This window comes from Heteronotia binoei, chromosome 1 (assembly GCF_032191835.1).
Source record: "Heteronotia binoei isolate CCM8104 ecotype False Entrance Well chromosome 1, APGP_CSIRO_Hbin_v1, whole genome shotgun sequence".
In the NCBI taxonomy this organism is placed as follows: Eukaryota; Metazoa; Chordata; class Lepidosauria; order Squamata; family Gekkonidae; genus Heteronotia; species Heteronotia binoei.
This window is the reverse complement of record NC_083223.1, coordinates 240,895,554-240,907,878: the sequence shown is the minus strand read 5'-3', so window position 1 is coordinate 240,907,878 and position 12,325 is coordinate 240,895,554. Positions and strand designations below refer to the sequence as shown.

Below are 12,325 nucleotides of genomic sequence, written 5' to 3'. Positions count from 1 at the left end.
GGAAAATAGGAATTGCAGAGAATAAAACCCACACTGGTTGCAGCTGCCACTTAAAAAAACCATTTCAGTCTGCCCAGCCCATCAACTCTCCAGTAGCCAATCAGAAGCCCTTTAGGGCAAGTGCCGGACCTGGCCACACCAACTTTCTAATGACAATTGGTGGGCACCATGAAAGGGGTCAGCCGACACCATGGTGCCCACAGGCATTGGAGACCCCTGAACTAGTTCTTTAGGAAAACCCTGGAACATGCCCAGAGCTTTGAATGTCATCATTTGAGTTTCCTGCATTGTGCAGGGGTTTGGACTAGATGACTCTGAAGGTCCCTTCCAACTCTTATAATTCTGTCACAATCTACAGATTAAGCTGCTTTCAAAGGTATGGGATAGGATGACCCAGGAAACTACAGGCCAGTCAGTCTGATCTCTGTCCCAGGGAAGATACTGGAGCATATTTGAAAGGGATCAGTCTGTGAGCATCTAAAGGAGAACTTGGTGATTTGTCCTTAACAGGTCCTGCCTGACCAACCTCATTTCCTTTGATCAAGTGATGAGCTTACCGGATCAAGGGAATGCTGTTGATGTTTACCTGGATTTCAGTAAAGCTTTTGACAGGGTTCCCCATAATGTTCTGATGGGTAAACTACTAGAGGACTGTGGACTGGAATCTAGGATAGTTAGGTGGATAAGGAACTGGTTGGAGAACTGCACTCAAAGTGTAGTTGTCAATGGTATTACATATGAATGGAGGGAGGTGTCCAGTGGGATGCCACAGGGCTCAGTTTTTGGGCCTGGTACTTTTCAATATTTTTATCAGTGATCTGGATGAGGGTGTCAAGGGGCTACTCATTAAATTTGCAGATGACACCAAACTGGGAGGAGCAGCAAATACACTAGAAGATAGAATTCAACAAGATCTGAACATGCTGGAAAAGTGGGCGGGAGTGAACAAGATGGAATTTAACAAGGATAAGTGCTGAGTTCTACATTTCAGTAACAAAAATGAGAAACACAAAAAAAGCAAATACCATCTTGGGTTGTATCAACAGAGGCATAACTTCCAGACTGCAAATGTCCTAGTTCTGCTGTGCAGTGTATTGGTCAGGCCACACCTAGAGTACTGTGTGCAGTTCTGAAGGCCTCACTTCAAGAAGGATGTGGACAGAATGGAGCAGGTGCAGAGCACATCAACAAGGATGATCAGGGGTCTGGAGACCAAGCCCTAAGAGGAAAGGCTGAGGGATTTGAGAGTGTTCATTCCGGAGAAGAGGTTGAGGGGGGACATGATTGCTTTCTATGAATATTTGAAGGGATGTCACTTAGAGGTCAGGGAGTTCTTGTTGGCATCAGAGGAGAGGATTCGTAACACTGTGTTTAAATTAAGGGTGAGAAGGTACCAACTGGATAGTAGGAAAAACTTTTTTACAGTAAGAGTTGTTAGTGGAATCAGCTACCAAGGGAGGTGGTGAGCTCCCCCTCACTGGTGATGTTTAAACAGCAGCTGGATGAACATTGGTCAGGGATGTTCTAGGCTGATCCTGCATGGAGCAGGAGGTTGGACCAGACAGCCTGTATGGCCCGTTCCAACTCATGGTTCTGTTATTCTTTTTGCTTCGAGCCCTTGTTGCACACCCCAATTCTCTTCATGTTTTCTGGGGTGGTGAGATTTTAAAACTTGAACATGATGGTGGAGGGAGCACTTGGTGGCAGACAGGGAGCTCTGTGCTGTGTGCCCGCTCTGTTCAGTAAGTCACAGTCATCAGCAGTTCAAAAATGTCCTTGAGTAAGGTAGCCAGGAAATGCATAAGTGTTGTAATTGTAACTTGTAACTATTGTAGAGGCCTGCTAAACTGGAATTGTTTCTGCATCTTTCCAAGTTCTTGACTCGAACAATACTGTCAAGGAGTTTATTATAGTGTGATCCTCTGCCTTATCTGCGTTTACACTTACTCTCTTTAACCACTCACCCTCCCACACCTACCAGTTCAATATGCCTTCTGGTATGTTCATAAAATGCTAATTGCAGACTGTCTTTGCCTCAGCTTTCCTCGAGGCTGCTTAGGATAGTGAAAGAGGCTTTAACCCTCCAACTTGGCTCCACTATTCAGAACAGGCTCTCTTGCACCCATCCCTGCTCTGCTCTTAACATTTTAAAGGAAAAGATGCATGTGTGCCTTTTAAGAAGACTAGATTTATACTCCACCCTTCTCTCTGAATCAGAGATCCAGAGCAGCTTACAATCTCATATCTTCTCCCCCCACAACAGACACCCTGTGAGGTGGGTGGGGCGGAGAGGGCTCACACAGTAGCTGCCCTTTTAAGGACAACTCCTGCTAGAGCTATGACTAACCCAAGGCCATTCCAGCAGCTGTAAGTGGAGGAGTGGGGAATCAAACCTGGTTCTCCCAGATAACAGTCCGCACACTTACCCACTACACCAGACTGGATCTCAGTCAAGTCTGCCCCAAGAACAATATGGTAACAACTACATTGAAATAATGGCTAATTTCAAATCCAAGGAGAAAAAAGGTCATTTTCTCCATTCTCTCAAAACAATTGTTTCACTTCCTTCTTCCCTTGTACTCCGAATGCAAATACTGCAAAATATCTTTGTGTGACATTAATGCCTTTCTAGAAATCAAAGGTACCGCCCGACCTGGATAGCCCAGGCAAGCCCAATCTTGGAAGCTACACAGGGTCAGCTGTGGCAAGTACTTCTATGGGAGACCTCCTTGAAATACGAGACAGGAAGGTGGGCAGGCTTTATTCAGCCACCTCTCTGAATATCCTCCAGGTCACGTATAGTCACCAGAGGTTGACATGACTTCCAGGTGCACACACACACACACGCACAGAGAGACAGAAAAAAAATCCACCCAAAATTACAAGGTACTAGATAGATGATACTGTACCCAGCACCATGTAGCGGCCTAATTTTAATTTTTGATAATGATATTGGATTTATATTCCACCCTCCACTCCGAATCTCAGAGTCTCAGAGCAGCTCACAATCTCCTTTATCTTCCTCCCCCACAAAAATGTTTTTAAAAATGTTTCATTAAGTAAACTTTAAAATATTTTGTGTGCATATCAGTAGTCCCAGTGCTTTTGCAACAGAACAGAATGACAGAACAGACTTCTTATTAAGCAAGTCAGTCTACCTACACATTTCCCCTTATCTCTCTTAGGTACCACCTTCCAAAGCTCCCGGAATTTCCCAAGCCAGGGTTGGCTCCAGCGAAGCAAAGCAGGGAGCAAGGTTAAAACCCTCCAGTGCTCAGTGACATGAATCTAATTCTGGGTTTTGCTCATCTGACTTGAAAAAGCTCCCCCCCACACACACTCATACAACCAAATTTGGGGGAGGAGAGGTGTTGCAGATGCTGGGACATAACTTCTGGGTGACTTGCTTTAGGAATCCCCCCAATTTCAAACAACTTTACTATAAAGATTGGGGGAATTAATAGAGCCATGTGACATTAATAGAGGCTGTGACATCACTTCCAGATGTTCTGTAGTGAAGTTACAGCATCAACCACGTTCCATTTCCCCAGGATCTGCTCCCTGAAAGCTCCTGGGGTTTGCTTGTATAGGGTGGACAACTCTAAGGACTGAGGGGAGATGGTGTAGCATGAATGTTGGTATGGGCTGATAAGAGGTGACAAAACTTGATACTAGATGGAAGTGGAACACCAAGCAGCAGAGAGACATTTGCTGTTTTAATTTTCACCGACCATTGAAAGATCATAATGCTGAAGTCAGAACAACTTGAGAAGAAAGGAGAAATTGAGTAAGCAAATACTTAGTCCTTGGCTCTTTGGGAAGAAACTGGAGACATGTTCTACAGCTGTTTTCTCAACAATGTGTGTATGGTGGGGATGGCTGTCTCAAAAGGTTTAGGCCATCCTAGAAAAAGCAGAGGAAATGCTCTTTTGCTATAGTGAGATTTATTCAGAAAGTTTGGGAAGCCATATTGGTACAAAACCTGGTTTGCCTTTCTTGCTTGCCATGCAGCTATGTGAGTGGGTAAATGAGTGCAGAGAGATAGCTTAAGGAAGAAATCTCAAATCTTACTATGCCTACAGCCACTTCTGGAATTTTGAGAAAGATAGTGGGCACCACCATAACATGTTTGCAAGCAGTGCAATGTGGACTTAATCACAAAAAAACCTACCATGGGGTGTGTAATTCCCTTTGGAAAGAGACACTGTTTTTCGTTTCCAAAGAGAGAGCAGCATTTGGATACTCAGGAAGAGGTTGCCAAACCCAGAGACACAAAGCTAAGGGTTGCCAGCCCCTAGAAGCAGTATGCAAGAGAATCACGGACAACAGATGAGATCAACAGCAAACCCATGAAAATACCTAACAAAGTCCTTAATGAACTTGAATATTATAACCCACACAACTCATATATAATTAATTCACAATATTCATAAAAATCAAATAAGCTCATGCATATAATTTTTAAGTCCACTGAAAGCTGTACAACATTTTTTAACAATGTCAAAGTGGCGCCCATACATGTGCATTCTCTGTGGCAGTCGTTACTTTGTACAATCGTTTTTGTAAGGAGGTGGAGAAGGACCTACGTAAAACTGGGTTGATCAAAAGGACATTTTTGTAAAAAGAATAGGCTGATAGCCAGGGGTGGCCAAACTGTGGCTCTGGAGCTGTATGTGGCTCTTTCACACATGTTGTGTGCTCTCAAAGCCCCCACGGCTCTTTCAGCTGGCTTGGAGAAGGCATTTCTCTCTTTAAATCACTCCTCCAAGCTGAGCCAGCTGAAAGCTTGGAGAATACATTAAAAGTTAAAGTTGCTTTCTTTCTACTGTTCCCTCCCTCCTCCCATCTATTTTCCTTCCTCTCTCAAAGCATGACATTCATGTCTTGTGGGTCTCAAACATTTGACATTTATTCTACGTGACTCTTATGTTAAGCAAATTTGGCCACCCCTGCCTACAGTGGTGGTGGAAAGTGCTGTCAAGTCACAGTGGACTTATGGTGACCTCGTGGGGATTTCAAAGCAAGAGGTATTTAGAGGTGGTTTGCCATTGCCTGCCTCTGTGTAGAGTCCCTGGACTTCGTTGATGGTTTCCCGTACAAAGACTAACCAGAGTTAACCCTGCTTAACTTCCAGGATCTGATGAGATCGAACTAGCCTGAGCCATCCAGGTCAGGGAATAGGACTATATTGTAAGAGAATGGTGTTTTTATAAAAGCAAGAAGACAGTAGCCTGCACCACAGTTTAATAAGTATTAGTTGTTTATTGTAGGTATTGTGCTGCAGTAACTTCATGACTGCATCATGTTCTGTTTCTGTAGTTCTGTTCTTTGTCTTGCTTTACATAAGACAGTGAATACTCTCTCCCTCGTTTGCCTTGTTTCTTGTTTTTGTAATCTCAGTCTAATTGCACAGGTTATTGCACATGCGTGACTGCATTCCTTTATAGCTTCAGCCTCAATGAGAAAGGTGGTACTAAATAAAATTATGAAATAAATCCTAAACAGAGTTATAGTCTTCTAAATTCTGAAGTCAACAGGGATGCAGCAGTAGAAAAGAACAAGATTCTAGTAGCACCTTAGAGGCTAAACATTTGACATTTATTCTACGTGACTCTTATGTTAAGCAAATTTGGCCACCCCTGCCTACAGTGGTGGTGGAAAGTGCTGTCAAGTCACAGTGGACTTATGGTGACCTCGTGGGGATTTCAAAGCAAGAGGTATTTAAAGGTGGTTTGCCATTGCCTGCCTCTGCGTAGAGGCCCTGGACTGCTACTAGAATCTTCTAGGTGCTACTAGAATCTTGTTCTTTTCTACTGCTGCATCCCTGTTGACTTCAGTGGATTTAGAAGACTATAACTCTGTTTAGGATTTATTTCATAATTTTATTTAGTCCCACCTTTCTCATTGAGGCTGATCCCTGAAGATGTGAGCAGGGACTCACGAAAGCTGATCTGAAGAAGTGAGCAGTGATTCATAAAAGCTCATCCCCTGCCACAAATTTTGTTAAAGGGTCTCTGAGGTGCTATACGACTCTTGCTCTTTTCTACTGCTGCAGATAGACTACTTGGGATGCAGTGGGACATTCTCCATAGAAGTGCATTGGAAGTCTTTTGGCTGGATGCTTCTGCTCTCTGGTTCATGCTAAGCTCTGATGCTCCCAGCAGTGTGGCAGTCTTAAGGAGGCCACCCAATGCTTGGTTATTTTGATTAAATTATAATTGTTGTTGTTACTATTATTGTTATAAATTGAGACAGAGGTACAGAAAAGAAAGAAGGAAGGGGGGAGTTATAAGTATGATACTTATCTGTTATTTGTTCATCATAATTACAAATAATATCAGAGTAAGTATAGAACATAAGCATTTATGATACCAAATATTCAGTAATTTCTACATACTATGCTCATTACTAAAATCTAACATTTATTATCATATGCCACTATTGTTAACATTCATTATTTCTTTCTGTAACAGGTTTCTTTGTTTAAAGTGAAATCTGAGGTTTACATAGTCTAATACAGCGTTGGACTATCATAGTTAAATTTAAATCTGAGAGTATTTTTAAAAGCATTTCTAAAAATGTAAAAAGATAACAATAAAGTAAGGCCAGGTTTTTGTATTATTATGCCATTAAAGGTTTGGTTGAACAAACAAGGTCATATGTACATCAAAGTTAACTTTTGTAATCTTAAGTGTATCATTATTTCATAAAATATATCCTTGTTTCAAAGGAATATTGATTGTATATTGATTGTTTTGGTGCAACACACCAGCATTTTTTTTACCTGTCAATTTCCTTCCAACAGCTTACAGATTGCACTGGCAGCATCCCACAGCAAGGCAGAAAAACTATTTGCTTAAACTTTTGAAGGTGGTTTTGGGGATGGGGGGTGTTGTGTCTTGCATTTCAGTCCCGAAATTACAACACAGCGGACACTACGGAGGTGACTAGTGGAAGTCCTGTTTTTTCAAGGGTTGTACATAGGCACATTGGCAGCAATTTTATTTTAATGCATTGGTCTGCTTTTTTTAAAAAAAGCTCCAATTCTTCTTGGGAAGTCTATGGCTGCTCTAGTCCTGAAGATTAGTACAGAAGCATAAAATTTGAATTTGGGGGAAGCAATGGACAGCCAGTGCAAGAGAAAATAAGGAGGAAATACAAAGGAAGATGAAAATACTAGCTGGCAGAGGCAGAATGCATGATGTGCGTTCTCAGAAGCTGTCATTCATTACGAACAGTAAGAATGCACTAACGCATTCTTGCTCTTTCCCTTGTGATATTTCTGCCTAATCCTTTTATCATAGTCTGAAATGTTCCGCTTCTTCTTTGAGCAATTGTTTGAGGAGCTGGAAAACGAGACTCGTGAATACACAAAGGGAAACGTCTCAGTATCAGCCGGGAATCTAAATGGTTAACAACTGCAGGGCATCATGGGAAAGGAGGTGGACATATGCCGATCACTAGCCAAAGTCTATCAGAGCCCCGGCACTCAAAATTATGAAACTGACAAAGGGAAGAGAATCTACAAATTATGGCATCTATCTGTCTTTCAGAAGACCGATTACCTGGATGCTAGAAAGAATGGCAATTTTGCAATGCGGTGGGAGGTCTTGTGACCCCGGCTGTGCTGGCTGGGACCTTGGGCACCTTAGGCTGGTGGCCTTGCTCTCTTAGCCTGCAAGTATATCAGGGAGATACGAAATAAAAATTTTTTGAAGAGCTTTTTATCGCTTCTCGGCCTTATGGCTAAGATCAAGTGTAGCGTTGTCCTTATCAGTTTTGTATCTGATATGTCCTCTATTTGAGGACTGCATATTAAGCAGGTTTTTGGAATTGGGAGATGGAATACGGGCTTGCTCCATCCACTCCATGCTTTGATCTGGTATTGAAGTATTTCCAGAAATGGTGCACCTCCCTTTGGGGGAAAATATTTATGGTTCAAAAATAATGGCAATCTTTTTTAAATTTCTTCTTGCTATCCTTTATTTTTAAAAGACCGCTTGTCTTTCTTTCGCATGTTTTCCTCCCATTTTTTGCTTCTGTAATATAACTAGCTTGCTCCTCTGCTCCCAGTGATGGGGTGGGGAGAGTCATAACTCCATTGAGAAGGCACTGAAGGCTTGGGAACCCAAGTTGCCCTTCAAAGCCAGTGAAGGAGAGTCACAAGAAGAGATAGAATAAAATTTAGAGTCCAGTGGCATCTTTAAGACCAACAAGGTTTTATTCAAGGTATGAGCTTTCATTTGCATGCACACACACTTCTTCAGATACAATGAAATGGAAGAAAACCATTCAAATGTATAGCAAAGGTTGGAAAGCAAATTAGCAGACTAGAAAATATCTTCATTAGCATAATGGAAAGGGCAGCTTTGATTCCACAGGAAGGAAGGAAAATAGATGGGAGGAGGGAGGGAGCAGTGGAAAGAAAGCAACTTTAAATGTATTCTCCAAGCTTCCAGCTGGCTCAGCATGGAGAAGTGAATTAGAGAGAAATGCCTTCTCCAAGCCAGCTAAAAGGGCTGTGGAGGCTTTGAGAGCCACACATGTGTAAACAAGCCACATGCAACTCCAGAGCCACAGTTTGGTCACCCCAGCTACCTATTCCTTTTATAAAAATGTCCTCCTGATCAACGCAATTTTACATAGGTTGTGGAATGGGAGTGCCCTCCTTCTCTACCTCTTTACATAGGCCATTCTACAAAGTATGGACTGCCACAGAAGAAGAAGAAGAATTGCAGATGTATACCCCACCCTTCCCTCTGAATCAGAGACTCAGAGCGGCTTACAATCTCTTATATCTTCTCCCCCCACAACAGACACCCTGTGAGGTGGGTGTGGCTGAGAGGGCTCTCACAGCAGCTGCCCTTTCAAGGACAACCTCTGCCAGAGCTATGGCTAACCCAAGGCCATTCCAGCAGGTGCAAGTGGAGAAGTGGGAATTGTGCCAGTTCTTTGTTATTTAGTGTGTAAGGAAGTGGAGGTGAGATATTTTGGAGGTTCTTTCCCTGGATTGAATGATTGCTCTTGATAGTCAAGGTTGCCTTGTGCAACCCCGAAACGCAATAAGTAATTAGCTGGCAAGCACACAGAGAAGAAGATTGATTCTGTCATCATTTATTGTACTGGAAATTGAACTCTGTGCCTCTTCTGTGAGTTTATCAGCGAAGGATTGCATCCTCAAGACATCTACATGGACATTTAAACTGAGTGTGAACGCGAACTTGTAAGCCATTTACCTGCTTGTGTTCACACCATAAAAGACTTGTTTGCCTTTGAGCTATTGTCCTTTTGTGAGTGTGCACTAATATTTTTCAATTTTGATAAATTCACTTTTAAATGTTTATGCACAGTTTGTATTTTTATTGTGATTTTCTACTGTGTACTGCTTGTTTTTCTACCACCTTGCAGTTGACAATTCCATGTTGTGTATATAAACCATGCCTGATGGATTTACACTCCCATGCATCTGATGAAGGGAGCTCTGACTCATAAAAGCTTATCCTGGAATAAGTTGTTATTGGTCTTTAAAGCACAGTTAGACTCTCACTTTATTTTGCTGCCATAGGCTACCATTATACTACCTGCAAGATTCCTTTAAGTCTGTTACTAGAATCCACCAGACTTGAATGCTCTTTTATTTGATAAAGGGGTCAACAGGAAAGCTGAATTGTTAAAGCTGCACAGAAAGCCCTTTCCATATAGTTTTCCCATCTTCCCCTAACAAACAATGAATGGATTGCTTTGGATCAAGAAAAATGTGAATTGATAGCTGAAAATATGCGTATTCATGAGAACCCCCTAGCGCAGGGTTTCCCAAACTTTTCTTTCTCATGGCCCAGTTATTTTTACACTTCTCCTTCGTGGCCCACTAAAATTTGGGGGTGGAGCCAGGAGACAGAAATTATGTCAGTGGTGTCAAGGGCCAAGTGATGTCACTTCTGGGGCACACTGAACCAAAACCCCACCTTTTCCTGCGATGTCACTTCCAGGGCACTCCCCCAAACCTGCCTCTTCTTTGGATGTAAATTCATTTTCAGAAAAATCTCTCTGAAACTCATGCTGAGCCAAAATGGGGTGGAAAGTGGGCGGTCCTCTCTTTTCACCCCCACACCTGCATGCACCTATCTGTTTGTGTATTCTTCTCCAGCTTGCAAGCACTCCTAAGGCCCATGTTCAATTGCCTGCACCACCTACACATCCCTTCCTCAACAGCACTGACCAGTGTATGCAATTGGAGTGCTGTTGCCATTGCCATCAGGAATGCCAGCACTGTTTACCACCCACACTGGGCCCTGGCAGCTGCTCTGCCTCAAAATATACTGACACATTTAGTTAGCTGGTACTACTGGAACCCTGCCTCAAGCTACAACTAAGCTTGCTTGGTTTCAAGAAAATCTTTCAGCAGCTATTTTTCATAATTTTCTTTGGTTGAAACATGGGGAAATTGCTGTGAAAGGTAGCAGAGAATTGTACTGCAATTAATGAATTAATTTCAAGTTATATGAAGTTCATACAAGCTTTTCTGCAGTTATCCCAAAAAAGGATATTTATGAGGGGCTTGCAGCTTTTTACTGGCTGTGTTTCCCATGCCTTTAAAAGCAACCTGTTGTGTAGATACTTAGCCAGTGAACTACTTTCATCCTTTTTTAATACCTACAGGAGGAGTTTAATTTTGGTGTCAGATAGCTGTTAAAAGCAGGACCAGTAAAATGGTGCCAAGTTCATAGTACCATCTCTTCCAGTGCTGTTGAGATATACCGCAGTAATCGCCAATAATCTCTTTCTGCCCCACACCTCTTACTCTCATTCACTCCCACAGAAATCTCATAGAGGGCCACCTGGCTACAACTGGGAGTGCCAACTTTTCATTGGCAGAGCTCCTATGTCTGCAACAACAGTATGATGAACAGAAAAGTTTCATCCAGTAAAAATGGAAGGAAAGAAAGAAAGAGAAAGGGAAAGAATGAAATGGAAGGAAAGGAAAATAAAAGAAAGACATGAAAAGAACATAAACATAAGAGGAGCCATGTTGGATCAGGCCAGTGGACTATTCAGTCCAAAATTCCCTCATACAATGCCCAAAAAGCACCAGAATGTCCACCAGTGGGTCCAGGGCACTAGAAGCCCTCCCACTGTTGCGTTCCCCCCTCCCAGCACCAAGAATACAGACAGCATCACTTGCAGGGAAAGGAAGAAAGAAAGAACAGGAGGGGGCAAAGGAGAAAAAAAGCCTTCCTCACCATCAGATGATCCCAGCCAGCAAAAACTCTGCCCAGGGGTCGTTTGGTAAAAGAAAAAATAGCTACTGGAATGCCCACTTCCCGCCCCTCCTGGCTGAAAAACACACACGCCCTTCTTTGCCGCGCAGGCCTCCTGGGGAAATCTCCCCAAAAGAACATACTGCAAGGCACATGAAAGCTCATACCTTGAAAAACACTTAATGGGTCTAAAGTGCCAGTGGATGCTAGCTTTTCTCTCAAACTGGGAGTGGGGGAGAAGGAAGGAGAGGCAGCCCAGCTCCTCTCTGCACAACACAGAGATGGGGCAGGGCTAGTTTTGGCTTTTCTTGTGACCCAGTAGTGAGGCTTCCATGGCACGTTACCAGGTCACGACCCTGCAAATGGGAAACACTGCCCTAGCGGATGAGTTATCTCAGAAGATCAAATGGATGGGAAAAGAGAGAAAGACTTCTGAAGGGGAATGAAGACACAGTGGCTTAATGCTAGACATCAGTGAAGTTCATACAGCTGTCCTGTCCTTTCCCACACAATATCCCAGGGCTCTCTGAAACATTTGCAGTGAGTCTGGTGCTTTTATCACCCTCCTCAGATCTGGGCTGAGCACTTCACCTCAGCAGCAGAAGCCAATAGAATACTGATTTTTTAATTTTTTTTTTTGCAATGTGCACATCCCTTGTTGTGAATCTCCTTCACTGGCTTTGAAGGGCAACCTGGATTCCCAAGCATTCAGTGCCTCCTCACTGGGGGTTGTGGCTCCCCCCAACACTGGGGATGAGGAGCAAGCCAGTAATATTACAGGAGAGAAAGGGGTGGGAATGATTAAAAATATATATGGGAAAGAAATTCAAGTTTGTTTGTTTTTTAAAGAGATCCAGGTGGGTACTGTGTTGGTCTGAAGCAGCAGCAGAAACTTAGAGTCCAGTGGCAACTTTTAAGACCACCAAAATTTTCTTCAAGGTATAAGCTTTCCTGTGCACACGCTTCTTCAGATACAATGAAATGGAAATTACTAGTCCATACATATAGGCAGAGGGTGAACAGTAAATTAGCATACAGGTCAATGTCATGTTTAACAGATTCAAGAA

General features: G+C 42.8%; 1 non-coding gene across 1 annotated transcript; it reads left to right on the top strand.

Moving 5' to 3' along the window:
* Positions 1-7,726: 7,726 nt before the first annotated feature.
* LOC132589123 (U2 spliceosomal RNA) lies at positions 7,727-7,916 on the top strand. The gene has a single exon (XR_009556550.1). It is a non-coding gene; the product is annotated as a U2 spliceosomal RNA (small nuclear RNA).
* Positions 7,917-12,325: the final 4,409 nt, after the last annotated feature.